Source organism: Lissotriton vulgaris, chromosome 1_2 (assembly GCF_964263255.1).
Source record: "Lissotriton vulgaris chromosome 1_2, aLisVul1.2, whole genome shotgun sequence".
In the NCBI taxonomy this organism is placed as follows: Eukaryota; Metazoa; Chordata; class Amphibia; order Caudata; family Salamandridae; genus Lissotriton; species Lissotriton vulgaris.
The window spans coordinates 360,360,395-360,387,508 of NC_141686.1; the positions used below are offsets into that span (position 1 = coordinate 360,360,395).

The 27,114-nt window shown below is 43.0% G+C and overlaps 1 pseudogene across 1 annotated transcript in view; it reads right to left on the minus strand.

The window, feature by feature from the left end:
* Nucleotides 1-16,298: 16,298 nt before the first annotated feature.
* LOC147736853 (uncharacterized) overlaps nucleotides 16,299-27,114 on the minus strand; it is an 84,358-nt pseudogene continuing 73,542 nt past the window's right edge. Inside the window, exon 2 of the transcript XR_015307586.1 lies at nucleotides 16,299-21,008. The product of XR_015307586.1 is annotated as an uncharacterized LOC147736853 (transcript). The remainder of the gene's footprint in view (nucleotides 21,009-27,114) is intronic.

The following is a 27,114-nucleotide window of genomic DNA, read 5'->3' on the forward strand; positions in this document are numbered from 1 at the left end:
GATGTTGGTATATAGAGGTTTATTGCAAAGGAAATTGATGTAGAGGCATAGACATAAAACATAAACATAACATGTGTATTTGCAAAGCGCACATTCACCCAGAGGTCTCTTGGCGCTGAATAACAGATGTTCATTGTTACCCAACGGTACTCATTTTATCGACCTCAGATGGATGAAAGGCTGAGTGGACCCACTGGGACTTAAACCTGTTACCATGGGGTCGAACACAGGACCCTGCAATGGACGCATTAGTCTACCGAACCACCAGACCCGGCTCCAGTGAAGAATATCTTGAAGTTCCTCATAGATTGCTGCCTTTGCTAGACCGTTGTCAGTTTGTCTATACCTTCTTCTGGAAAAGCACATTAAAGAATATGCGGGCACAGATGACCACTCAGTGTATTCTTTAGTTGAAATGGTAGTTTTCCTTGACCTTTGAGCAAAAACATGACTGCACAGTTCCTACTATTTTTAAAGCAGTTTGCTGTTAAGTTGACAAAATGTTTTCTGACAGAAGTGCCTTACAAGCATCGTCTATTGATATAAACGCTTCGCAAGTGACAGTGAGACAGACCTGGGAGAGACCTTGCATTTTCGGGACCAGAGAAGCGCAGGAGCCCCAACGACCGAGCACGCCGCTCACACCAGCCGCCTCGGGACTACAGATCCCGTCGTCCCTTGCTGCGGAGCCTACCCTGACGCGATTGCAGCGACAGGAGGGGCCTTAAAAGAACTGTGCCCTCGGTGGAGCGGAGGTAACGCTTCGCAAGTGACAGTGAGACAGACCTGGGAGAGACCTTGCATTTTCGGGACCAGAGAAGCGCAGGAGCGCCAACGACCGAGCATGCCGCTCACACCAGCCGCCTCGGGACTACAGATCCCGTCGTCCCTTACTGCGGCGCCTACCCTGACGCGATTGCAGCGACAGGAGGGGCCTTAAAAGAACTGTGCCCTCCGCGTAGCGGGACGCAAGCGGGACGCCCGGGGCGAAGCCTGGGCAAAGGGCGGGCTCTCTACGGCCCTCATCGGCCAGAAGAGACTGGACTGGGCCAGTAATCCTGACCTAAAGTTGTCGAGGTATACATATCTGCCATTTGGCTTTCCATAAGTCACCAATGTGTGGGTAGCGTGAATAGATCTTGCTTATTTCATTGTATTCATTGAGCAGGGTTTTCTGTCCTATAAAGGCGCCCGCATCTACTGAGACGGTCATCTCAAAAGACACTTTATAAATAGCATGGAGATGCGTGAGACGAGAAGCAGGGCAGCAGCGGGGGGAAGAAATTAACAGGCACCCTAGATGATTTTATTGTAAGAACAAATACACTGATAGACAAGGGGATTTCTTTGATGGAAATAAGGGTATCGCAGGATTTGGCTTCTGCAAAACGGTCCTCGATGGGCCATTTTGCTAATGTACGGAACCCTAACAGACGAGAGAGTAATATATTATCTATGGATGTGACTAGTACAGCTGTTTCTCAAACCCCTAATCCTACTCAGACTCCCCTAGTTCATACCTTACCATCCCCCCAGGCATCTACTAGTGTCTTGATACATATAGCAGCCTCACCTAAAGATAAAAATGTTGTGTTACAGGGGGTAAAGGAAGGGGCAATTCCTAAAAAGAGAACGAACCAAAATATGCCTATTAAACCTCATGGTAAAGATCTATCCAAAGATACAAGTAATGCACTTATTGCTACTGATACTGATATACACGGAGAAGACGGCCTGCCCCCTAACATATTGCCCCTAGCTATTCTAGATGACACCATTTTGGATGACTCAATGGCTGATTTAGTCTCCAATAGCTCTAGAAATAGTTCCCCAGAGGGAAGCGTTAATACTAGCAGGGGAAAAGAGAGCACAATGCTATATATGCTGCAGACCTTAATGAAAACTCTATTAACCCCACTGACAGAATTTCTCAAGGAGATTGAGAAACAAATTCAAGAATTGAAGAGAGACACACATATGCAGTATGAGAATCTGGCCAAACGGATAGCCGATTCAAGCGCGCTCAAGGCCAAAGCTATAGCAACGTCATCTAATAATTCTGGCCCTATATTGGCAAAGGGTGTCCCAAATAGCACCTCATCAAGTACAACTAATCCTGAAAAGGAAAACTCCCTAGTAAACAGCTATTAAAAACTCAATCAGTACCTAAAAGCTCAGCCCCACCTGCCAAGGAAGTATCAGCTCCACAAACTCCTGTCCAATTACCTGATGAAGACCAACCAGCTAAAACTGATGTGCGTAGAAGTATAAATTTACCTCCAAGAGCATCACCATATGTTGTGGTTCTAACTGGGGTCCCGGAACTGGGTGCACAATCCACTGAAACCAATGGGGCACTCGTAAACAAGGTTATCCATTGGTTTAACAACAACTACCCTCTCCCGCCAGCTATTAAAAGCAACATTTTAATGGTAGAAAGGGTACCATGGATTGGGTATAACAGAAAAAGGGCACAGGGTGACTGTGTGGTGATAACTTTTGAAAATCCCCGCACTGTGGAGTACATTACAACGAGGGCCCAGAGAAACCATGGCCTGTCCATTGTGGCCAGGTCATTACCCTATTTCTACTCTCATGGGGAACATCCGGATAACAGATGGAGCTGGACTAGGAACAGCCGTTATCCAAGGGGCGGAAATGGTGTGGAATATGACAGGAATCAGCATAATACACAATGGGGAGGGGTGAATGAAGATGGGTGGACCGTGGTGAAACGTAGGGAGAGGATTCCTCATTTCTTCCCGCAAAGGCATGATCCAGGATGGTTTGGACATCAGCAATTTCCTCCACCACTTACTCCATGCTACAATCGTTTTGATTGTCTTGAAATGGTGGATTGACTCCCAGAGGCTGAAGAGGTTTCTAAGTCACCTATTCCTGTAAGCCTGGGGGAGACTAACTTATCAGGGCATGATTTGTCACATGAAACTCGAGTGGAGCCCATGATACCACAAGGGATTCTGGGTGGCCAAGCAGGGGTTGCTGTAGAGGTGTTGCCTAAAGAAGAATTCTGTAAGGTGGTCTTTTGGAATGTGGCAGGCATTAAACAAAAAATCCTCAATCCATCCTGGGATGATGTAATTACTGGTGTAGCCATTTTAGCCCTACAAGAAACTTGGGCCATTGCACCGATACATTTAAATGGCTACAAAACCTACTTTACCCCTGCGGTGGGGGGTTCATATGGAAGACCCAAGGGAGGACTGATAACGTATATATCTAACTTGCTAGTATATGATAAGATTTCTTTCTCCCTTGGATCCAGTTATTATCAGAAAATAGTGATAGATACAAGGAAGGGTCTAAGGATTGTCTTTTTAAATTTCTATAATAACCTTCCAAGTAGCATGATTAAGGAAGTACTCGTTATGATAAGTGAAGTTATACAATCTGACATTGATAAAAAAAGGGGTGAAGTAATGATATTATGGGGGGGTGACTTTAACTGCTCATTGTGCAAAAAGGGTCAAAAGGGTATATGCGGCCTTATGTTGGAACAGGCTATTAATTTAACACATTTTGAACATACCCTATTTGGAGATTTAGTCAATGAGATGATTTTTAATTATGATTTTGGGTTTACGAATGAGATAGCCCACCACCCAACGTCATTTGCTCTATCTTTTGTTGGTCGGGGGGCCTCGACTATCATCGATTTTAGCCTCTGTACAAATAGCTCTGCTGGAAGATTGACTACCTGTAGCTTAATGGACCTAGCATTAAGTGATCACTTCCCACAGGTAGTAGAAATGGAGAACCTATTTGTCTCATCCCAAAATGTACCCAGCTCTAAGTATATGACGCAGGATGTGAAGTTAGGTGCCCAAAATGGTTATACTCTTAAATGGAGTAAAGTGGTCCCGGATGATTTTTTGTCCAAAGTGGTGAATGAGTGTATGAATAGCTTTTTGATCTGCCTGGATGAACACGCAGAGAGTAATGACATTTTAGCTCATTTTAAAATTATTGCTACTACAATTAAGGAGGTTTTGTGGGTTACACGTAAACATTCCCTAAAGACTAATAAGAAATGGTTTGATAAGAAGTGTACTAAAGCCTTAACAAATCTTAAACTTGCGATTCATCAGAGACCACGGGATGTAATTCTAATCAGAGAATTAAGGAAGATCTACAATACAGTACTGAAAGACAGGAAGGATCTGATAAAAAGGGAGGCATGGGACGAACTTTGTTCGGCGTCACAATCAAAGGATCAGGCTGCTTTTTGGAGGGTTATAATACTCCGCTCCTTTATGACAATAAAGCACGCATGGAAATTGCCATTACAGAAGATGAGTGGGTGGCCCACTTCTCCTCCCTTTACATGACTTCTGAACTGGTGCCCAATACAGGCCCTGATCCCATGTTGGCAAATATGGATCTACCAAAAGATTTGGTCGTAACCCTTCCTGAAGTCCTTGCAAGTCAGAAGGCAACTAAGGGGGGTAAGGCGGCTGGACCCGATGGCATACCAGCTGACCTTTATAAGGCTAATACTGATTTATGGGTGCCAATGTTGGTCCAGCTTTTTAATGTTGCTTTGGAAAAAGGCCTAATCCCTACCTGGTTTACGTCAATCATTGTCCCGATTTTTAAGAAAGGAGATAGGCAGAATTGCACATGTTATAGGCCAATTTCTCTATTAGATTCCTCCATAAAAATTCTTGGGAGAGTGGTTTTAGTTAAGCTGCAATGCTGGGCAGAAGAAAATGGGGTGATAAGTGATTTTCAATACGGATTTCAAAGGGGTTTGGGGACTATAGAGCAGGGGTTAAACTTATTTATTCTGCAACAGAAGTATATAAGGGTAAAAAAACAACGCCTATACCTCACTTTTGTCGACTTATCGTCGGCCTTTGATTGTGTGTCCCATAACAAGCTGTGGGAAATAATGGTTGAACTGGGGGTAGATAATGCTATTATATGCTTCCTGAGAGATTTATATTCTGGGGCCACTGCAACGGTCCGGTACGGGAAAGAGGGTGAATGTAGCAGACACTTTGGGATTGGTCGTGGTGTATGCCAAGGGTGCGTTTTAGCGCCCTTTTTATTTTTAGTGTACATAAATGGCCTGGAGCATCGCCTTGTGCAGGAGGGCAGGGATATGCCTATGGTGGGAAGGAGACCTGTCCCTGCACTACTGTATGCGGACGATGCAGTCCTGATGGCACGCACCCCAATGGCACTTCAAACTTTGGTTACATCTTTTAATAGTTTCATGCTTAGCTTGGACCTGAAAATCAATTGCTCCAAGACATTTTCTATGTACTGTGGGACAAAAACAAGCAGGCATTTGAAGCCTATTTTTATAAACTCCAATCCCCTAGAGAAGACCTCTACTTTCCCGTATCTGGGCATCTTGTTTCATGAAAGTGGCTCATGGACTAGTGCAATTAATGCTAGAACACTGTTGTTTTCTAAAACTGTTATGGCTCTACAGTGTTTTCTAAAAAAGTTGGGGGAAAAACCCATAAGGGAAATTTTAACCATCTACAATGCCACTTGTATAGCGGTAGCTATATACGGTTCTGGATTATGGGGTTATTCTAATGTCAGTACGATTCAAACCGTGGAAAACAAGTTTTTACGGCACATCTTGTCCATCCCAGAAAGCACTGCGACTTTTATATGCCATGCTTGGTGTATATTACTGATACAATTAAGATCCAGCCGATTCTCCTTTGGCACAGGGTTTGGACAAGCGATGACTGTGTGGTCAACCGGGCTATCTTAAAGGACGTACTAGTACTTGATAATATTAATATTTTAAATGGATATGTTATGTTAGAAATTTTCTTGAAGACCTGAACTGTGTTCAATATTTCGAGGACCCATTATCTATGGTACACATTTCAAGAAGTGGACTAAAAAACTTGTGTATCGATCACCTCATGGAAAAAAGACGACTAGAGAAGGTGTAAAAAAAAGACTGTCTTTGCCCACAAGGCGATCATAACAGGAGAGAAACTACAGCCATATTTATCTCTATACATGTCCAACCATGAACGTTTCCTTTTAACCCGGTTTAGACTCAACATTGTTTTTAGGTTACTATCTTTCCCTGAGATGAATTGTTGGCTGAAAGGCTTGTGTCCCTGTCCATGCGATGATGTGTCCCCGCAATCCGACATTCACATTTTATTTTTTTGTAAATTTTATATTTATTATCGCAGAAAACTTATCATCCCAATTCTTAAAGATCTAAATGTATATAGATGTCGCCTAGCGTTTTTAGAGTTTCAAAAAATGGAAACTGTTTTTATGGTAGCGTCACTCTCCGAATTTCTTAAATTGGTTTTTAACTGTCGTAAAACCCTACGTATGAATTAATTCTTATGCTGTATTTATGTCTTTTATTATGTCTTTTTGCTGTGATTTTAAATAATGGTCATCCGACCCATTGTAAACTGTATTTTACATGCTACTTTCATGGTTATTCTTTGTTTTTAACCGAATAAAGTACTTTTGAACCTTGAACCTTGATAGAAACACTTGAGAAATGGACAAAGAAACAACATGTGAGACAAGAATGGGCCTTGATATTTTTTTGTTAATGAAAACGTGTTTGTTTAATTTTCACCAATTTAGCGCCCAGAATTCTTTTTTGTCGAAAAAAGGGCAATATTTTTTTTTACATTTGCATCATGTCACAGGCGTATTTCATTTGTGTGTTACAGTGCAAATGGTCGCAAGTTACTGAGGTGTGTTTAAAACATGTTTGACAGAAATTTTCAATTACGTTTGGTTGCTGGCTCACTTTTTATCTTCTTCCTTTTATTGCAGTGCTCTGTATAATCCTGCTAGGCACCTGAGAGCGGTTATGGGCATCATGAGGACATGGGACGGCACAACGCCTCCATTTACCACGATGAGCTTAGTTCCACTTTAGAAAGTCTGATCACCTTGAGGCGGCATCGAGTGGAGTTCCGCATCCCTGATGGATAGCCTGTCTTGATAAGAAGGGATTTTGTTCTTGAATTTGAGGTACTCGCGTTGCATTCTCAGTCAGGTGCGTTCATGTGTGTTCCAGGAGCCTGTTCGTGAGGCGTGAGTCATTTTTATTGGTCTCTGTAGTGCTGTAGTGAGGGCTTAGTGAGTCCGAGTGCTGTTTTTGTTTTAGTCGCTCTGTGGTTTTGTCTCATTAGGTTCATATCTAGTCAAATGAAGCTTTGTATACCAGCCAGAAAATGTATGTATTTTTCAGTGGATAGTTGGTGAAGTGCGATAATATAAAATGTTTTATTTATTAATGTAGGGTTGATATCTTTCCATCAACTAACTAAACAAAAATAAGCAAGATTGTAAAGTGATTATGTAATGTTTTAGGTTGTTAAAAATATTTCACTCCAATTTTCACAAACATACTTTTTTTAGAGTGAGCGTGAAAAAGCAACTCAGAATTTCTGATATTTTTTAAGTATTTACATCCTGTATTACTAAAATGAGTTGCCTTGGTGACGGAACACAGGATCATTTATTCTAGTGAACCAGCTCAAATTGGTCTCTGTGGTCTACTCATGCATGCAGTTTACAGAGTCCCGAAGATTTGTGACTCTAGGGGTAAGCATGCGGTTATGGACTGGAGAAAATTCTGTCCTGTTGAACTGCTGTCTCTGTAATTCCCCACCCTTCATTCATCATTCTTGCTGGGGGAATCCACGGTTAAGGATTTGGTTTCAAATACATGATACAGTATACTGGACATGTGTTTTGAATGTGTTACTTTTAAAATGTGGCTGCTAAGTTGTTAATGTTTTTAGGTCTCGCCTACGCAGCATGCATGCGCTGCTTAGGAGACCTTTAGCCGTGGTTCTGCTCTTTTAGGAAGCACATACTCGTGCTTGTGGTGGCATCCACCTTGCGGGAGCACGCAGGGGTGCGCCACAAGCACGAGTATGTGCTTCCAAAATGAGCAGACTGCGCACGCACGTAAGCACGCACGCAAGACTCAGAAGCGGCATGCTGCAAGGGGCCATTGTGCAAGTACAACTATCATTTAACTTTAACAACACGCCTCACTCGTCTTGCATTTTTATTTAAGTTACATGCAGGCTCTCGCATTTCGCACTTTTAGATTATCTTCACAGCTTCCCATTTTCCTGCTTTTCAGTACAGTGCTAGTGGCGCCTATGGGACTGACTTACTTTTAGAGTACTGCACATCATTCTAAGCACGTTTCCCCCTTATTTGTGAGGTCGTTTGGATGTGAACCGTATACTAGGTGGAATGTTCACGAGAGTTGTAAATGGCTTTTTAACATCTCATACATATTTGAAGCTGTAAGGGTAGGATTTAGAAGGGTAAGCAAGAAGCTGGTCTCCTGCAGAGAAGGCAGCTGAGGCAATAAAAAGCATCCTTATAAATGTTCTCAAACAAGCAGCAGAGCTACTCTCAAGTTGAGGCATTTTCCCTCCTAGTAGAGACGGCTAATGCATCGGGAATGGTTGTCCTTACCTCGAGCTTTATATAGAATTTATTAGCATTGTCTGATGGCCCAGGAATTGCATCTATTTTGTAGTTAAGAAATATGTATGGAAATACTATTGGTTTCAAAGTAGTGGATTGGGCTGAACATAGATAATGCCTTCTTGATCATATATAAAGTAACAAAAATGCTTGACACTTTTTTATTATAACTTCTCAGCATCCTGCACAGCAGTCACACTTCTCTCAGCATAGCTTAAAGACATTAGCAAAGTCAGTATCTCTAGCTAAACACTTATACGGTCCCAAAGGCGAGACCTATTGGCTATGCCAATGCTTGTTTAAGAGAAGGAATCATTTAGAGATACAATGTGGGAACTGTTTATCCTAACAGGCTGGTTTAAACCTTCAGCCAATACAAATAGTATATCTGCTCAGCTGAGGCAGATTCCCTCCCCACTTCAGACGTCTATGAAAAGCCTGAGTAGGGCTCTCTGAGAAAGCATGACTGAACTACTAAGATTTATACTGTTAATATAAGGACCAACCCAACGTTGGCTGCACCATGTTGTATAGTTTCGAGGAATCCCCAGGACCTGTGCATTTTGGATGACCTAAACCGAGGGCTTGGTGTTCTAACCGCTTTCGAACACACCCATAAGATATGTCAGGTGTTAGACGAGCTAGCTCTACAGTGTCACTACCAACCCCCTGTATTCTACAATCGTGTAGACTCTGTCAACCACTGAACATGACAACCCTGATAACTCAGGGATCGTGGTAAGCAGTACAATACATTTCGCTCAGATACTAATGCTTGCTTTCTCTCAGAAAATACACAGGATGGCGATTAGGATGTTTCAATAAGAATTTATTGGTCCAGCGTCAGCCTTATGTAAAACATATGTGGTGCAACAATCAGGAGACAGAAGAAAACGAAATTGATTACTAGTACCAATATAGTAAATCATAGATACATTTCTACCACAGTTCTAATGATATTAACCCCTTAAGTGCTGATGACGGAACCGCTCCGTCATCAGCTGCGGTGGCGCTGTGCTGATGACGAAGCGGTTCCGTCATGGCCCGCCCGCCGCTCATGCGCGGTGCGAATTCCGCGCCTGCGCTGAGCGTTCTATTAAGCGGGCGGGGCCATGACGGAACCGCTCCATCATGAGCACAGCGCAACCGACGCTGGTGACGGAGCGGTTCCGTCACCAGCATGCGGCCGCCCCGCCCCTTTAGCACTGCGGCGGAATAGCCCCCGCAGTGAAGGGGTTAACATAAGTAGTTCAGATAAAAATAGTAGCACTTGCATATTCCTAAAATGTGCGCCTTAATTAGTTTGCCTGAGTGTACCTAGCCTGGATGTGTAGGTGTATATGTATATGTGTATCTATAAATGTATCTGTAGTAAAGAAACCTCTAGGGATGAATCCAGCCCCTCACCTGATGGTTGAGAATGAAGGACTCCGTCTCTGCCTTTAGGATGAGAGCCCGCAAGGGCTGTCTGACCGATGAGGGTCGAAGATTCAGCATGCAGTATCCCATGTCAGCTTGTAAGGAATTCTCCTCTAATTTGTAGGGGGGGGTGAGGGTCTGTTATATAAGTGGTCAATCCAGGGTTTTTTCTACAATCGATATGTTTCTAAAACAATCATGGGTGTTTTGAAAACAATCATAAATGTTTTGAAAACAATCACCAAGGCTTTTCTAAAAAAAAGTGCGATTATGCACAGCTGGGTATTGGCCAAGGATGAAAAACAAATTGGTGACCCATATACAGAATAAATCTGCCTAGCCTGGGACATGTTTATGTACGTCAGCTACAGGTATTCTGATAGAAGACTAAGAGCCTGGTGTCGGAGAGACAAGAACAAGCTATTAGGTAAAAGGCCACCTGTATAGAATCGTTATAGTCGTGTGGATGGATAATGTATGTAAAATGGGAGATACATAATTGGACTACCCTAAAAAGACATGACACATGGAACACGTAACCCATCTGGAAAGAGTAGCAGAGGAAGTTTCCTAAAGTAAATAAGGATTTGAGGATCAAGCGTTCTGAGGCCGATGTTCAAGCTTCCTGTTCTGTAAGATATCTAGCTACACAGAGATTTGGCCGCTCATGAAAGGCAGGATAATCCACTGGTGTTGAAAATGTTTTGTAGAGCTGGAAATTGAGAACAGAATTCCAGGAGAACTCTGCCTAGCCGAAACATCCATAGGATTGCTATCGGACATGCAAAATTATGGTACATTTTGCTGATAGACCTATCAGAGAGAGATCGGGATTCTCAGGCCAGGCATTTAACACAATAAAGACTACATTACCATATCATAACATTTCAAATTTCGGCAAAGGAGGTCTACTTATCCTGATTCCCTTTTTAATAGTCAAATTACTCGATGCTCCCCCACAGGTTTCCCATCAACAGGTGTGGTGTATGCAATGGTAGATGTACGTTTTTTCACCATTCAGTAAGACTTACATAAAGACGCTAAGTAGCTTAATATAGTCATGTTATAGCGGTTTTTGTAGCGCGCACTATTACTCTTGAGTGTCCTGGCGCAGGATAGATCAGAAGAGGTCAGCAGGGAGTTTAGAGAAACATGCTGAAGAGGTGCGTTTTTAGCTGCTTCTTAAAGATCCGGAACTCTGTGATTTGTTGGAGATCAGCGGGGAGTGAATTCCAGGCTACTGCCGCTTTGACCGAGAGAGATTTGCCTCCCAGTCGGACTCTGCGGAAGCGAAGGACCACCACCCGGCGTTGGACCGCTGAACGCAGGAAGCGTTTAGGGACATAAAAGGCAAAGAGCTTCCTAAGGTAGATGGGGTCCACGCCATGCAGCGCTCTGTGGGCCAGTGTAAGCGCTTTGAACTGCACCCTCTGTACTACCGGAAGCCAATGCAGCTCCCGTAGATACATCCGCACACTAGAGCGCACTGGGGCATTGAACAGGAGCCTAGCTGCAGCATTTTGAATAATTTGAAGCCTGTGCAGCAAAAAGGCTGGCAGGCCCAGAAACAGAGCATTGGCATAATCAAGTTTAGACACAATCAGGGCGCGGGTCACCATCTCTTTCGCTGCCCTCGGAAGCAGGGGGAAAAACTTCCTGAGCATTTTGAGGGTCCCAAAATAAGTGCCCGTGAGCTTTTTTATATGGTCGGAGAAGCTGAGGTCCTCGCTAAACCAGATACCCAGGTTCTTTGCTGGCCCAGATTTAGAAATCGGGCAAGGAAAGCCTGGGGGCCACACACGAGTTCTAAAGTCCTCCGGAAACTGGCCGTAAAGAAGGACCTCCGACTTATCCTCATTGTATTTGAGGGAAGCCTCGGCCAACCATTGAGGCTAAGCATAGTTGAGCCGTGTTGGTGTTCAAGGTGGCATCATTCCAGGTAAAGAGTAATTGCGTATCATCTGCTTACGCAATCACCTTGGTCCCCAATTCCTCAGCCAGGTAGACAAGTGACGTCAGGTAGATATTAAAGAGAAGGGGGCTGAGGGTTGATCCCTGTGGCACCCCTGTCTCTAAATTCCTGACGGATGAGGAACATGGGGCCATACAGACCTGTTGAGAGCGGGAGTCCAGAAAGGATTTACTCCATTGCCAGACCAGGCTCGAAATTCCTACAGCGGAGAGTCTGTCAAGAAGCCTCTGTTGGGGTAACGTATCGAAGGTGGCAGAGAGGTCCAGTAAGATCAAGGCTGCTCTGCCGCCCCCATCTAGGCACTCTCTGATAGCCTCCGACATCTCCACCAGGGCGGTCTCCGTGCTGTAGGAGGCTCTAAAGCCTGACTGCGCTGGATGGAGAGCCCCCGAGGACTCAACAAAGGCCTCAAGCTACCGGAAGACCACCTTTTCACATACATTAGTAAGTGCAGGCAGCAGTGATATTGGTCGATAGTTAACCGGCTGCAAGGGGTCAAGGGTAGGTTTCTTCAGGAGGGGCAGAAGTTTAGCACGTTTCCATTTAGTAGGAACGTGACCCAACTGAAGTGAGGAATTGACCAAATTCACTACTAGGCAGCAACACCCGCTAGGACCCGCGCAGGGCAGGGGTCCGCTGGGGAGCCAGACTTGAGGGCCTGCAAAAGGGCCAGTACATCTGTCTCAGTTGTAGGTAGAAAAGATGAGAACACCGCAGAACCGACTTGGGGAGTTGACAGGGGATTCAGGTGGGGATCACTTTGGGCCTAGCCACCGAACCTACACTCACTTGGATCTTAGCAATTTTGTCAATGAAAAAGGATGAGAGCTTTTCACACCACTCGTTCGATAAGGGAAGTGTGCTTTGTTCCGCACAGGGGGAGAGAAAGCTCAGCACAATTGCGAAGATTTCCTTGCTATTATTCCGAGCCATCATAATCCTCCCGGTGAAGTACTCGCTCTTAGCCTTTCTAATGGCTGTATAGTATTCTGACTGTGCTGATCGTAGGGCCACCTTGGCAGACGCATCATAGTTCTGTCGCCAACAGCGCTCTAACCTTTTGCAGCCCTGTTTCAGATCCCTAAGAGTGGAAGAGTACCATGGCTGCGAGGGAAGAGAGCGCTGGGTGCCGCTCCGTTTAACATTGGCACAGGACTTAAATCACTGGCTAATCCAGTGGTTGAAGCTAGCCACAGCTGCCTCTAGATCTGTAGTAGGGGAGGGGCGGGACTGACCCAGGAACTCCGAGAATGCAGGGAGATTAACCTTCTTGGCCTGTGGGCCAGAAGGCGGTGTAGCATCTCTACCGGATAGAGTATCCTCCCAAGAAAACCTGATCAGGAAGTGGTCCGTCCAAGATGTGGGCTCAGGATCTGAAATTGATAGGGGGATATTGGAACAAACCAGATCGATGAGATGGCCTCCAGAATGGGTCGCGAGTGAAACATGTTAGGTAAGCTGGGTGAGGAGCAGGTCATCCGTAAGGGACCTGGCCTCCGGGGTAGACGGAGTACCAAGGTGAATATTAAAATCGCCTAATAGAAGGTATTTAGGGTAGCGGGGGGAAGGTGGCACAATGATGTCCTCCAGTGTTTTCAGGAAAGCTCCCGGAGGACATGGGGGGCGATACACCAGAGTTCCCCCTAATGTACAGTGGGGAGAGATGGTCAGCACGAAATCGAGAGCCTCCCCTCCCATCCCACCTCTAATAGCTTCACTAGTGAAGCGCCACGATTCCCTGAGCACCACTGCAATCCCACCGCCTCTGCCGTCGCCCCAGTCCGCCCTTATGATTTTATAGCCTCTAGGTATGGAGAGTTCCACTTCTGGAGCGCTCGATTCACTGAGCCAAGTCTCCGTGATAAACAGAACATCCAGCATGTCATCCGCTTCAAGCGCAAAAATATCAACTGCATGCTTGGCCATCGACCGAGCGTTAATAAGAGCTGACTGAATTCTTAAGTCGCTCTTGGTTTTGGTTGAGGGTGGGTTAATGGGGCTGCCAGACAGAAGTCACAAATCGGACATTTTGCGACTAGATTAGCAAAATCCACCCCATGCCCACTCGCCGTATCACTAGCCAGTAAAGCTTCCCGTGAGTAGGTGAGTTTTCCATTGGCCCCATCTGGCAGCAATTGGGCAGCATGGCTGGCATTAGGCGCTACCGGGGCGCGGTCGGGCGCAGACGGGCTTGCCTTAAGCACGCCTTCGGCATGCAGGCGGCGTGGCCGCTGCGCATCCGCTGCGCGTCCGCTGCGCGACCGGCCAGCCATTTGCAATAAGTAGCTTAGCCCCACCCCCAGCTAGACCGCAGCAAACGGCCCCACCGGGATCCGGTCCTCACTCAAGATGGCGCCCGCCCTCCACTCAATCGGCACGATAGCCGCGGTGGAACGGGGCGGGACAGCACACCTCTGCACAGGTACGGGTTGTCAATCACCACAGCTACTTCCCAGTTAAGATTTGGCCAGATTAGCAAAGTTATTAAAAAATATTAAAACGAGTTAAAAAAGATTCACAGTATGGCAGGAGGCAGAAGAGCTACACACCTCCAGCAAGGCTCGCAGTCTGCCCCCAAATGCTCAAGTGGGACCTCGTAATTGCTGCCACCAACTTACGAGTGCCGCAACAATAGTGACAGAGCCACAGCGTTTAATTGAGCGTGTCAGTTTGAGTGAAATGTAACTTGCCATTGTGATCTGTAACATTTTAATAACAACACATTATTCGTGAATCCTCATGCCCTTCTTTCTGCAGCTCCTGCGTCTCTCAATGGTGGTGAGAAACAGATAGGATCCCAGGTCGAAGGTGGACACTGATGTTGCTTTAAGCAGCGAGTGTTTGGAGACACAATGGCTTTACTTATGTCCTTTTGAAGCCTATGAGAGCTGCACACTGCTTTTACACATCATCTGATTCAACAGCACAGCCTCATAAGGTGGCACACTGCTACAACATTTGGTGCAACAGCACAGCCTTGGAGAATGACACAATGCTTTTACACAACAGCTGACACAATGCTGCAAGCTTCCAATCAAGGTCTCTAAGGAGAATCTTCACATATAACAGTTTTTACAATTTAGGAGAAACTCTTGCAGAATAAATTGATGGAAGAGGTTATCCCAGAAGGACTAAAGCAGGCGAATAAGAGGCCAAGAATCATAGAGACTCCCTCATGATCCCTAATGCATGAGTAAGAGATGAACGCATGGCCGTGGTTCTCATGTATAATCCATTTGCAAATTGTATTAAACGGATTATAAAAATAAATTGGAGAATTTTGGAGGTTGGTGAGAAGAAGCTATGAATGTTCCCCTCTGTTTGAACAGAGGTCAGAACCTCAGGAACCCTCACAACAAAGACCGACATACCACCCTACTTATGGTAGGCATTCTGAACTACTTGTTTCTCTCCAGGAACACTATGAAAAGACTGGCTTTCTCAAACAGAATAAACTAGGAACAAATGACCCAGACTCCCTTGTAGAAAGCTATCAGTATATCAAGTACATTATTTATTGGTTTTACAGAAAAGCAAAAGCAAACTCTCACTATAGGAGTAAAACAAAAGAGTCTGTTGGGCACCCGTGTGAAACATGGCAGCCACTCAGAAAACTTTAGGTGCTTTTAGAGGAGCTCCTGTTGCTCCTCTGAAGACACAGGGATAGCCAGGTTGGTGGAGATCGCTAAATATGGTGGACGGTAATATAACGGTTTAGTGGAAGTTGTTATGCCTGCTCCTCTGGCAGACCGTGGATTACCTGTCAAACTATAAATTAGGGGGACAGTCTTCAAATGTAACTCAAAATACAAAAATCACTAAAGAAAGACAGGCGGGATTCAGGGTGTGGTGGAAAGGGCACTATCAAAAATTCAACAAAGTATTATACCAGCCAAACCAACGGTCCACCTACCAGCCCTGTTTAGAGTTGGAAAGACTGTCATCTTTCCATTGGAGATCACATTGGGTCTGTCAATGAAAAACTCCTTCCGAAGGAGAAAGGGCTCTCGGAGAAAACCCATCAGGTATTATTAGATAAAGAAGCGCTGTATAAGAACCTTAAAATAAAAATGTAAGCCCATTTTGTATTTGACAAATGCATATTTAAATCCCTAGTATGGCAGAATGCTTACAAGTACTCAGCATTCTATAGCATTTTTATAGATTATTAACAAGAGGAGTGCCACGATACACCCATATTTTTCGTTTTCCAAAATAAATCCGGTATTTATTGGGTAAAACAACTGACTTAAGTTCCCAACACAGGAGTGAAGCCCAGATCACAGTATTACTGGTAGCACTTCTCTCTTCATTAACACAGAAGGAGACATAGTACCATCTCAAGCAAAGAACCACCTCTCACTATGATAGAAGGCACACTGGCGAGAATAGTTCCCTCTGATACCACCTACGACAGACTCCCTGCTGAAAGCAGTCATGCTATTGAGATTTTACCCCTCTTTTGCCAAATAAACTAGGCTCCTTGGTGACATCACAAATGATCTTTATAGTTTAGTGAAATAATCACATTTTACATCTCTTTCCATACAATCTGCAGTCAAATACCATGAATTCAATTAATTTTTTTGTTTTTATTACATATCAAAAACATAAATTTGTAAGTAATATGTAAAATCTAGTCATCATTGTGTACATTTCATAGCATCATGACTGTTATTCCTGTATCATAATTTAGTTAATGTTAACGTTAAAGTAAATTGAGTTTGATCCTGGTACACACGTCTGTAGTGTGGTTTTTAAAGGCTCTTGGATGTCCATACATGGGTGGTGATTTGATGTTTGGTTATGTATTATTAATACAGATTTATAAAGTACTGGGTTTCAAATGTATTATGCCACTAATGGCCCAACAAACCACTTGTTCAGTTTAGAACTTGTTGCTGTTAACGAGAAAGTAAAGTGAGTTTGACCCTGGAGCAAACCCCTGTAGTGTGTTATGTATAAGGATGGGTGTGCTGAAGAGCAGTCTTGTTGCTGTTCCTCACTGGCTGGGTGGTGATGGGTTTTTCCCCTGTGTGTGTTCGCTAGTGGCTCCGGAGGGTTGATAACTGACTGAATTTCTTCACACATTCACTGCACTGGAATGGCTTTTCCCCTGTGTGTGTTCGCTGATGACTCCTGAGATTGATGGGACCTGGGTAAGGATCAAGACCAGTCAAACGTCACTGACCAACAAGGTCCACACAAACAGCGGCCTTAAACAAGGGTGTGTTCTTGCACCTCTCCTTTTTAACATCTATACATCCGACCTGGGTCAAGCACTGGAGGGGGCAAACTTAGTCATCCCGAAGATGGGAGACGTGAGGCTGCCATTCCTTCAATATGCCGACGATCTTGTAATTTTGGATCATACCAGGACTGGCTTGTAGACAGCCTTAGATGCGCTACATAGCTTTAATCAAAAGAACAACCTACTGGTAAACCAGGACAAGACCAAGATCCTCATCTTTGGAAAGTACCATCAAAAATAGACAGCTCAATGGCGCCTAGGGGATCAGCAAATTAGATCTTGCAAAAATTACAACTACTTGGGTCTCAGGCTGTGTGGTGGTAGTGGTGATGATGATGATGGTTGGCAGCAGAAAGAACATCCTAGACTCAACAATTTGTTAAAATGAACTCGGTGGAAAACAGTTGTTCCTACTATCTTTGGCTACTGAAGATGCATCCTTTCTTCTGATGCGCATATTACATCGGTGAACACCTTTCTCTAGGCAAGGTTGGGCTATAAGAACACTGTTTATTTGATAGCTACAGCAACACAAAAGCACCTTACAGATGATTCAGAATGCAACGATCTATCTTATTTGTGGTCGGAAGACATCCCAACTGCATCACAAAGTTTCACTGCTTGCTCACGAGGCAGCACATACTTTTTATGTCCATTCATTCGTTGACAGTTTATAAAACAAGAGTTTCTTTTGACTTCTAAAAACAATCCTGAATATCATTTGTGTCAAAAATCTGAATCTTTTGTGTTCCTTTGCTTCTAAATCCAGATTTTTTTTCCAGAGACAAAGTTCAAGAAATGTAAAGCAGAAAGTCGATAGCTCTGGACTCTAAGAGCTGAATTCTTTACCACTCAAGATTAAATCTTTACCTAATCGTCAAGCTTTAAGAAACGTATTCAGAACTAAACTTTTCTTCAGCTCTCTCTGCGATCAATACTTTCGTCATCATGCACAGATTCTGTCCTTTCACCAGTTAGGAGTTGGTTGGGTGATTCTCTGTAAATAAGAAAGGTCTAAAATATATTCAGATAAAATTAATCTGTCTGTGAATCATTTACAGTCAGTGGTGAGCCAGCAAATTTCACAAGGGTCCAGCTTGATATTGGATACCTCTGGGGAAGTGCCACTATGGTGGGTGCAATAACAGATGCATGTGATGAGTGAAATGAGCATCATGTCTCCCAAGTCAGTGCTTCAGAGGAAAATGTTGTAGGCTGCAAGCATTAACTCTCAGAGTTACAAGTCACAATTTCCTACTTTGACTTAATGTGCCTTTGGAAGTTGTTCTCTAGCAGCTGTCATTGAAACAGTTATTGCACAAAATGAACAAACACCAAAATCAGCTAGAAATATCCTCCAGTCTGTGCTTGGTAAACTTATTCAAGTGTGTTGTGTTTATAGGTTGTATCACTAATCCCTGTAGTTAGCTGAAAATCCTTCTGTCAAACACTTCCAAATCCACCACAATGTTATGTTTTCTCCCCTGTTAGTGTTTGTTAGTGCACTTGAATGGCATTTCCCCTAAGTGGGTTCGCTGGAGATTTCTTAATGTTGAAGGGGCACTAAATCTACTTCCTCATTCACTGCAGTGGTAGGGGTTTATCACCTGTGTGTGTTCCTTGATGTCTTTTTATTTCTGATAATTGACTAAAGCACTTAACACACTCCCTGTTTTTTCCACTGAGTGTGATAGCTGATTATTCCTTAATTTTGAGGAATGACTAAAACTATTTCCACATTCATTGCAATCAGATGTTTTTCCCCTGTGTGTGTTCGCTGATGTCTCTGCAGAATTGATAACAGACCAATGCTCTTCATACATTCACGGCACTGTAATGGCTTTTCCCCTGTGTGTGTTCGCTGATGACTCCTGAGATTTGAGGAATCACTAAAACTACTTCCACAATCATTGCAATAGTATGTTTTTCCCCCAGTGTGTGTTTGTTTATGTTTTTGTAGGCCAATAACCAACTGAAGCTCTTCACACATTCACTGCAATGCTATGGTTTTTCTCCTGTGTGTGTTCGTTGATGTCTGTGAAGATTTGATAACATACTGAATCTCTTCACACATTTATTGCAATGGTATGGTTTTTCCCCAGTGTGTGTTCGCTGATGTGTTTGGAGTTGTGATAGCAGACTGAAGCTCTTCACACATTCACCGCACTGTAATGGCTTTTCCCCTGTGTGTGTTCGCTGATGAATCCTGAGATTTGATGAATTACTGAAACTACTTTCACATTCACTGCAATGGTATGGTTTTTCCCCAGTATGTGTTCGCTGATGAATCCTGAGATTTGATGAATCACTAAAACTACTTTCACATTCACTGCAATGGTATGGTTTTTCCCCAGTATGTGTTCGCTGATGAATCCTGAGATTTGATGAATCACTAAAACTACTTCCACATTCAGTGCAATGGTATGGTTTTTCCCCTGTGTGTGTTCGCTGATGAATCCTGAGACTTGATGAATCACTAAAACTACTTCCACATTCACTGCAATGGTATGGTTTTTCGCCAGTATGTGTTCGCTGATGTCTTTGTAGGGTTGATAACCGACAGAAGCTCTTCACACATTCAGTGCAATGGTATGGTTTTTCTCCTGTGTGTGTTCGCTGATGACTTTGAAGAATTGATAACCGACTGAAGCTCTTCACACATTCAGTGCAATGGTACGGTTTTTCCCCAGTATGTGTTCGCTGATGTCTTTGTAGGTGTGATAACCGACTGAAGCTCTTCACACATTCACTGCAATGGTATGGTTTTTCACCTGTGTGTGTTTGCTGATGTCTTTGAAGATGTGATAACTGACTGAATGCCTTCACACATTCATTGCAATGGTACGGTCTTTCCCCTGTGTGTGTTCGCTGATGAACTTGGAGTTGTGATAACTGACTGAAGTTCTTCACACATTCAGTGCAATGGTACGGTCTTTCCCCCATGTGTGTTCACTGATGATCTTTTAGGAGTGTTAGCTGACTAAAGTTCTTCACACATTCATTGCAATTGCACGTTGCTTCTCCTGTGTGTGTTTGCTGATGGCTCTTTAGTAGTGATGACAAACTAAAGCTCTTGCTACTTGTGTATGATTTATCTTTCTTGGTTAGTGTCTCTGTGTCAGATTTATATTTGTCTGCATTCCATGACTGCGTTTCCTGAGAAGTTAACATGGTTGATAAAGCACTTGTGTTATTCTCACATTCCCTGTATGTCTGTGGTATTTTGGATGCTTGATTTCAGATTTCACAATGAAATACAAGACTGACCAACTACATATATTATAATTGTGGCAAGTAAAGCTCTTTGTAGGTGGTTATGTCTTTAGATTGAGGAATGGCTTTGCATATTTATGAGTGAAGATCAGTCTTCCTTCTGGATGAAGCAAATTGGGACAGTGTTGTAGATCAGAGACCCTCTCTTCCCTTTACCCTTCAGTTGTCTGGCTCCACTCCGTTGTGCTTTTTTCTTGCTCCTGCGGTTTGGCCAGAAAGAGTTTACAATACACCTAGAGCACTGAATGGTGGTCTGCCATCATTACAGGAAGCAGAGGAATGATGTATCTACCTCATACCGAATACATGATCAAAGCAGGTGGTGGAGGCCTGTTTATACAGGAAGTGGTTTGTCAGTGTTGTTGCCTTAATTGTCTAGAGGTCATTTCTTAGTCCTGTTGCGTGGAGGTGCACAGCTCAGACTCTTACATCCACTGAATTGCTCTGGACTGCTTCTTACAGGATCTATCAGTTTATGTACAGGTTCATCAGTCTCTATGCAGATCTTTTCCTAAATATTGGAGATAATTTTTTCTAACCACTTTTTTCAGATTTGCACGATTACTGTCATTATTCACGATCATTTGTGCATTCAAGGCTGGTTTCCTATTGGATGTAAAGAGATTTAAAATCACTAAATGGAAATGTAAGAGAATGTGAATACACAATATTTAACTAGTTGTAAAAGACATCTGGTCATTACCAGTTCAGTTCAGTTCTTTAACTTTATTCGGGTACCACGGTACCCATAAAAGCACAAATTCATATCAGGTACAAGAGAAAGATACAAGAAAATACACCATCAAATAAAAACATAACAGTATAAAATTAATTACTTGATTAATTGATAATGATTTTGCTCATAATAAAATATGACATACAACCATTAAATCATTATACATTTCTCAAATACATCGGGGGCTCATAGACTTGCTATTCTAAGAAAAGTGCATGTGTGAAAAATCAAGTCCTCATTATCCAGGGTTACTATACACAAATAAGCCTCGTCCAGACTAATACGAAGTTTCTTTTTAAAATAAGAATTTAAAAGCCACATCGAATATTTAATATAATACTTACAAAACAAATAAAAATGTATAATTGATTGTCCACTCCTTCATCACATGGAAAGGGTATTTGATTAAGATTAGAGTGGTAACCAAGAGGAAAGCAAAGTGCAAATCTGATGGTGCCAGCTCTTAGACGGCATAGTAAGCTCCTCTCCCAACCACTCATAGGTAAGGTGAGATATGTATGGAGGGGGAAACAAGGCTGTTCAGCGGACATGTAGTTGCGCACAGATGTTTTCCCAGATTCTAAATCAGTCCTCTCTTTATTATAGCGAGAGTAAAGAGCGTTCCTCAGTTCCTTTTTAGGCACTGCTTCTGCTGTGCTGGGATCTAGGAAAATATATTCTTTATTAATGCTGCGCAAGCTTTGTTTCACACCTCTTAACCATGGGATTTGCATCCCCTTATCACACTTTAAATAGTCGCTATTAATCTGACGGGTGTGGGAAGCTGCTTGGTTCTTCCACACTGAAAGCCAAAAAAGAGCAGGACAGGCACGAATAAAATCAGAAATGAAGTTGATGTTAAGTTCCTTGTGGCATATATATTGAGGGGTCGAGACTGGGACACCCAACAGTTTCCTACAGACCCTATTTTCTTCTTGTTGGATACATGAGCTTTTTGCTATGCCCCAAATCTCAGCACCATGTGTGGCCACCAGGATACACTGCAGTTTGTAAATTTTCTGAATTGCTAAAATTGGCCCCGTCGTCTTAGGACGAGGAAGATCAAATCAAATCAAAATACGCTTTATTCGGTATGCAGTGCACAACCATATAATCAGTTACAAATACACACACTAAAAACACCACAAGTACATAGATATTGATAAATTTATTGAAATGTTAAAAATTAAGCAAAGCATATGGCTCTTGCAGCCTAGGCTGGCTTTTTCGTTCTGAAAAGTCCAAAACAGTTCCAGAATCATACGAGTTTAAGGAAATAACGAACGTTCTTCTCAGAAGGCCTCAGGTGCAAAATAGCTCAGATAAAGTGCTAACAGCCTAATTCATCAATCTGATTTGCACTCGCAAAGGGCCAGATTCTGAGAATCTGGCCCTTTGCGAGTGCGATTTTTGCATTTGGAATTCATCATCCCAAATGCAAAAATCGCTAATAGCGATTTCGCAAATTTGCGAGGAATTACATTTAAGGAATCTCTATTTGAGATTCCTTAAATGCAATTCATCATCCATTTTAAAATTGCGAATTCGCAATTTCGGGCCGCTATTTATCCCGAGGTCAAACCTCGTGGTAAATAGCGAAAACTCAGAAAAATGCTTTTAAAAGCATTTTTCTAAGTTGCATGTTGCACACACACATGTCCTTTGGACATGTGTGTGCGCAACACCTGTTCAAATTTTCTTTTAAGGGGTGCTACAGGGTGTCCTTTGGACACCCCTGGCACCCTTTAAATCGCTATCTTATTTGCGATTAGCGAATTGCTAATCGCAAATAAGGAATACTCCCCATTTATTCCTATGGGCCTTTTGGCGCATAGGAATGAATGGGGAGTAATTCATTATTTGCAATTAGCAATTTGCTAATCGCAAATAAGGAATATGTAGGAATCGCATTTTTTTTTGCGATTCCTACATGAATCCCGTTTTGCGAGCCTGTAATAGCGATTCCTTATGAATCGCTATTAAAGACTCGCAAAACGGGTCTTTCATGAATCAGGCTGATAGTTCATCATGAAAAATCCAAAACAGTTCCAAAATCCGACGAGTTAAGGAAATAACAGACATTCTTCTTAAAAGGCTTCAAGTGCAAAATAGGGCAAGTAAAGTGCATAGTTCGATTCTAGGTTCATCAAAGTGCTCTTATGTGGCTTTAGAAAGTAAAAAAAACAGTTCTAGATTCAAGCGAGTTAGGGAAATAGTGAACATTCAGATCAGAGGTACTCTTGTGCAAATTGATCAGATAAAGTGCATAGTTCGATCTGGGGTCTTCCAAGTACTTTTAGATGATAATAAAAGATATGGCTTCACCAGAATTCCGCCATAAGGAGCCCTACATGATCTGAGTATTATACTGTGCAAATATCGCCTGGGTAGATCACTTAAAAACCAAAATAAAATACATTACAAAATTCCCAATACATCATTTTTCAGAAGAAATGAATACAGTTTAAACTTACTTCCTAAAGTACATTCTCACACATAACTTAAGATGCTTCATGGGTATATTAGCAGCATCATTTGGCAGTGCTTTTAGGATAGGATTGGTCTCGCGCTATAAATTGGTTCGGTGCCCGACACAAATTTTTTAAAACCTTGCCACATTTATAGTTATACGGTCTGATTCCAGTCTTTGAAGGGCCAGAAGAGCGGGGCGACAAAGTCGAAAACCCATAGTTTTAAGCATTGGGGTCAGCCAGCGTTACCTAGGTTCAGCATAGAATTTACAAAATAACGTTATATGAAGGAGGGACTGCATTGAAATACCATGACAAGGGCACTTAGTTAACTGCTTTGACCAATCATTTATAGATGGAAAAGTTAAAAGGCGATAAAAGATATTTAGTCTGAAGTTAGTCAGTTTCATAGTTAGATAAGGCTGCATCAAATCTATTGTTTGAATTAGCAATGAATGCTGCACAGAAAGTTTATTAATTTCAATAGACAATCGGAGATCAGTTAGATGGTTTAAGCATACATTCCTTAGCGCTTTTCTAGACATTTCTAAAGGATTATAATAATAATTCTCAAGGCCCAGATCGCAAAGGAACATCTTAACATACTGTAGCCATAGAATCTTATGGACGTGTTCTAACTTGAGGCAATGTGACACAATTGCCTGGGCGAGCGTTAGTTTGTTAGATGTCCAGATACGGTGCCACAACAGGACTGGTTGGATCCGGATGGTATCCGAAATATAGGGAATGCCCAGCTCTATGTGGCAGCTGTATTTTGAAGTACTTTGCGGTACAGCGAGTAGGAATCGTAAAAAGCTATTTTCAACCTGTTGGATAGTTTCAGACTGAAAGTGCCCCCAAACCCCAGCCCCATAAATAGCAGAGCTGACGCATTTGGCGTAATAGATTTGGAGCATTTCTTTAGAAGATCTATTTGCAAGCCTCTGTGTAAACCCGCCTAAGGCCGTTGTAGCTTTTAGAAACTTGAGTTTTCTGACCTCTATTGCCCTTTTCCAGGTGCCCTTTTCATTTATATAACCACTGCCAAGTAGGGGTAAGTTGGGGTGTGGTCAATCCTGCAATTAGTTAGATGTATGTTGTTTCCCTTTCGTAGCTTCTTACCAGACATCATTATGAAGGTCTTTTTTATATTAATTTTTAAATCTGGGTGTGACATGAATAAATTATAACGATTTAGGGAACATTACAGTTCGCGGGGAGTACGGGCAATAATAACCGCGTCATCCGCGAATAAGAGTGCGGGGAAGCGGCGGTTCTGTACTAGTGGGAGGTCCTGGCTCCCTTCCAACATGGCTGTTTCCAATCCGTTTGTGTATAATGTAAAGAGGAAGGGAGCCAAGACGCAGTTCTGTGTTACTCCACGCTCCACTTTGAAGAGTGATGATAGCTAACCCCCCTCACCATATCTGACCTTTGCAGTTGCATTGGAAAACATTGCACGCAGGTAGTTGACCAATAGCTTATCAACCCCCATTTCTATGAGAATGTCCCAGAGTTTCACATGGCCCATGCAGTCAAATGCTGCGGTGAGATCTACGTATGCCATGTACAATCTGCCACCCTCTGCATTTACGTTTTTGGCTCTTATAAGGGTAAGGTTGAGAACCTGTTCGATAGTGCCAAGACCTTCCCTGAAGCCGTACTGGAGGTCAGATATGATGTTGTTATCTTCGGTCCAGCACTGCAACCGTTCTAATAGGATTCGGCCCACCACCTTTCCCAGCGAGTCAAGTAAAGAAATGGGTCGGTAACACGTTGGGCTGTTACAATTGCCCTTTTTAAAAACTGGGACCAAAATGGACCACGACCAAGAGTCCACAAGTCCAACCTTTCCTGTGGCTTCGAGAACCTTCAGTAATAAGGCGGCCCATAGGTCCATTTTAAATTTGTATAGATCCACAGGGACCCCGTCCGGGCCCGGGGCCTTCCCTCCTCTGCTTGACTTCAAGGCTTGGACAACCTCCGCCAACGTAAAATCCAAAGCTAATGCGCTAGGATGGACATTTAGATTTTTGGACCCTTGCCCAGGGGTTCCAGGGTTCTGAATATTAGGGTCCGAGGAACAGAACATCTGGGAAAAGTAGGCTATCCAATCAGTTTCGGAGATTGTAACTTCTATTTTATTTTTCTCTCTTGATCCTGAGAGAAATGGTGAGTTGATAACCTCCCAGAATGCTGTAGTGCCATTGCTATTGCAGCTATTGTGTAAGGCAACCTAGTGTTCCTCTTTGAGTTGATTCCTTCTCCGTCGTAGTGTATTGTTGTATAGTTTTCTTAATTGGGTAACCTCGGCCCTGTCTCTAGGGGATTTTTTAAGGGCTACTTTAAGGGCAGAATAAGCTTTAGAGCAAGTTGAATTAAACCAAGTGGTCTTGGGGTTTCTTTTTCCTTTGGGGAAGATGGTTAGGGCCTCATTTACAGATTTAGTTATCAGTTTAAAATGATCTATAATCTCCTGGGGGGATGTACTCTCTGCCAGACATAGGCTAACTACTGTCTTAGCCGCTCTGTTGATCCTTACAGGTCAGTGTGGGTCCACTTTATTGCATAGCCATTTAATCTATTCATGGTAAGGTTTTCATCCCGGAATAGGGTCTTTGTTTTTTTCCGAACTTCTGGCAATTGCATGGTGACAGAGATGGGAAAATGATCTCTAAATGCACAATCATGAGTAGTAAAATTAGTAATAAAATTCGAGACACCACTGGTCATGAGAATGAAATCAATACAGCTGGACGCTCCTCTGCCATTAAAAGTGGGACTTAAATCAACGGCAGATGATAATAGCTCATTCGCAAAAGCCAGTTGGAGTAGAGTCATTGTCCCATTCATACACTCCCCTTTAAGGGAGTGAGGGAAAAGAGTAATGTTATTCTCTTGGGAATCCACATAGCCGCAGGTGGTACTATTATTTCTCTCACATATTGATAAATTAAAATCGCCACACCACATAATTATGTTTTTTTTCCGTAATTAATGTTGATGTAGCCTAAAAGGAAGTAACGTATTTCCTTCAGGGTCTCCGCTAAGTTTGTTTCCTGCAATTTATTGTAGAAGTTTACTAGCACTATGTGGGCTGATTTTTTTTACAGTTATTAGAATTATCTGGAAGTTTGTTTCCATTTTTAAGGAGCTAGTTTCTACAGGGTGAATTAGATTAGAGACATAGATCACCAATCCGCCTTTAGCTCACCCTGAGGCTGAGGTGAGTGCCAGAGAAAAGAAAGTTTTGTAGCCATTTAAGTGGATGGGTGATACTGCCCAGGTCTCCTGGAAACAAAGGATGTCATAGCACCGCACAAATGCTATCCACCCTTCATGGTTAATCTTGGATCGGAGACCGGCAATATTCCAAAAGATTACTTTTGTGGTAGTCCCTCCCAGAGTTTCTGCTACTGGCTGGGGAGGTAGAATTAGTGGACTTTTCTCATTTGAGGGGGGCTATTAATAGGGGGGGCTGCCGCTGATTCTAAGTGAGTTATTT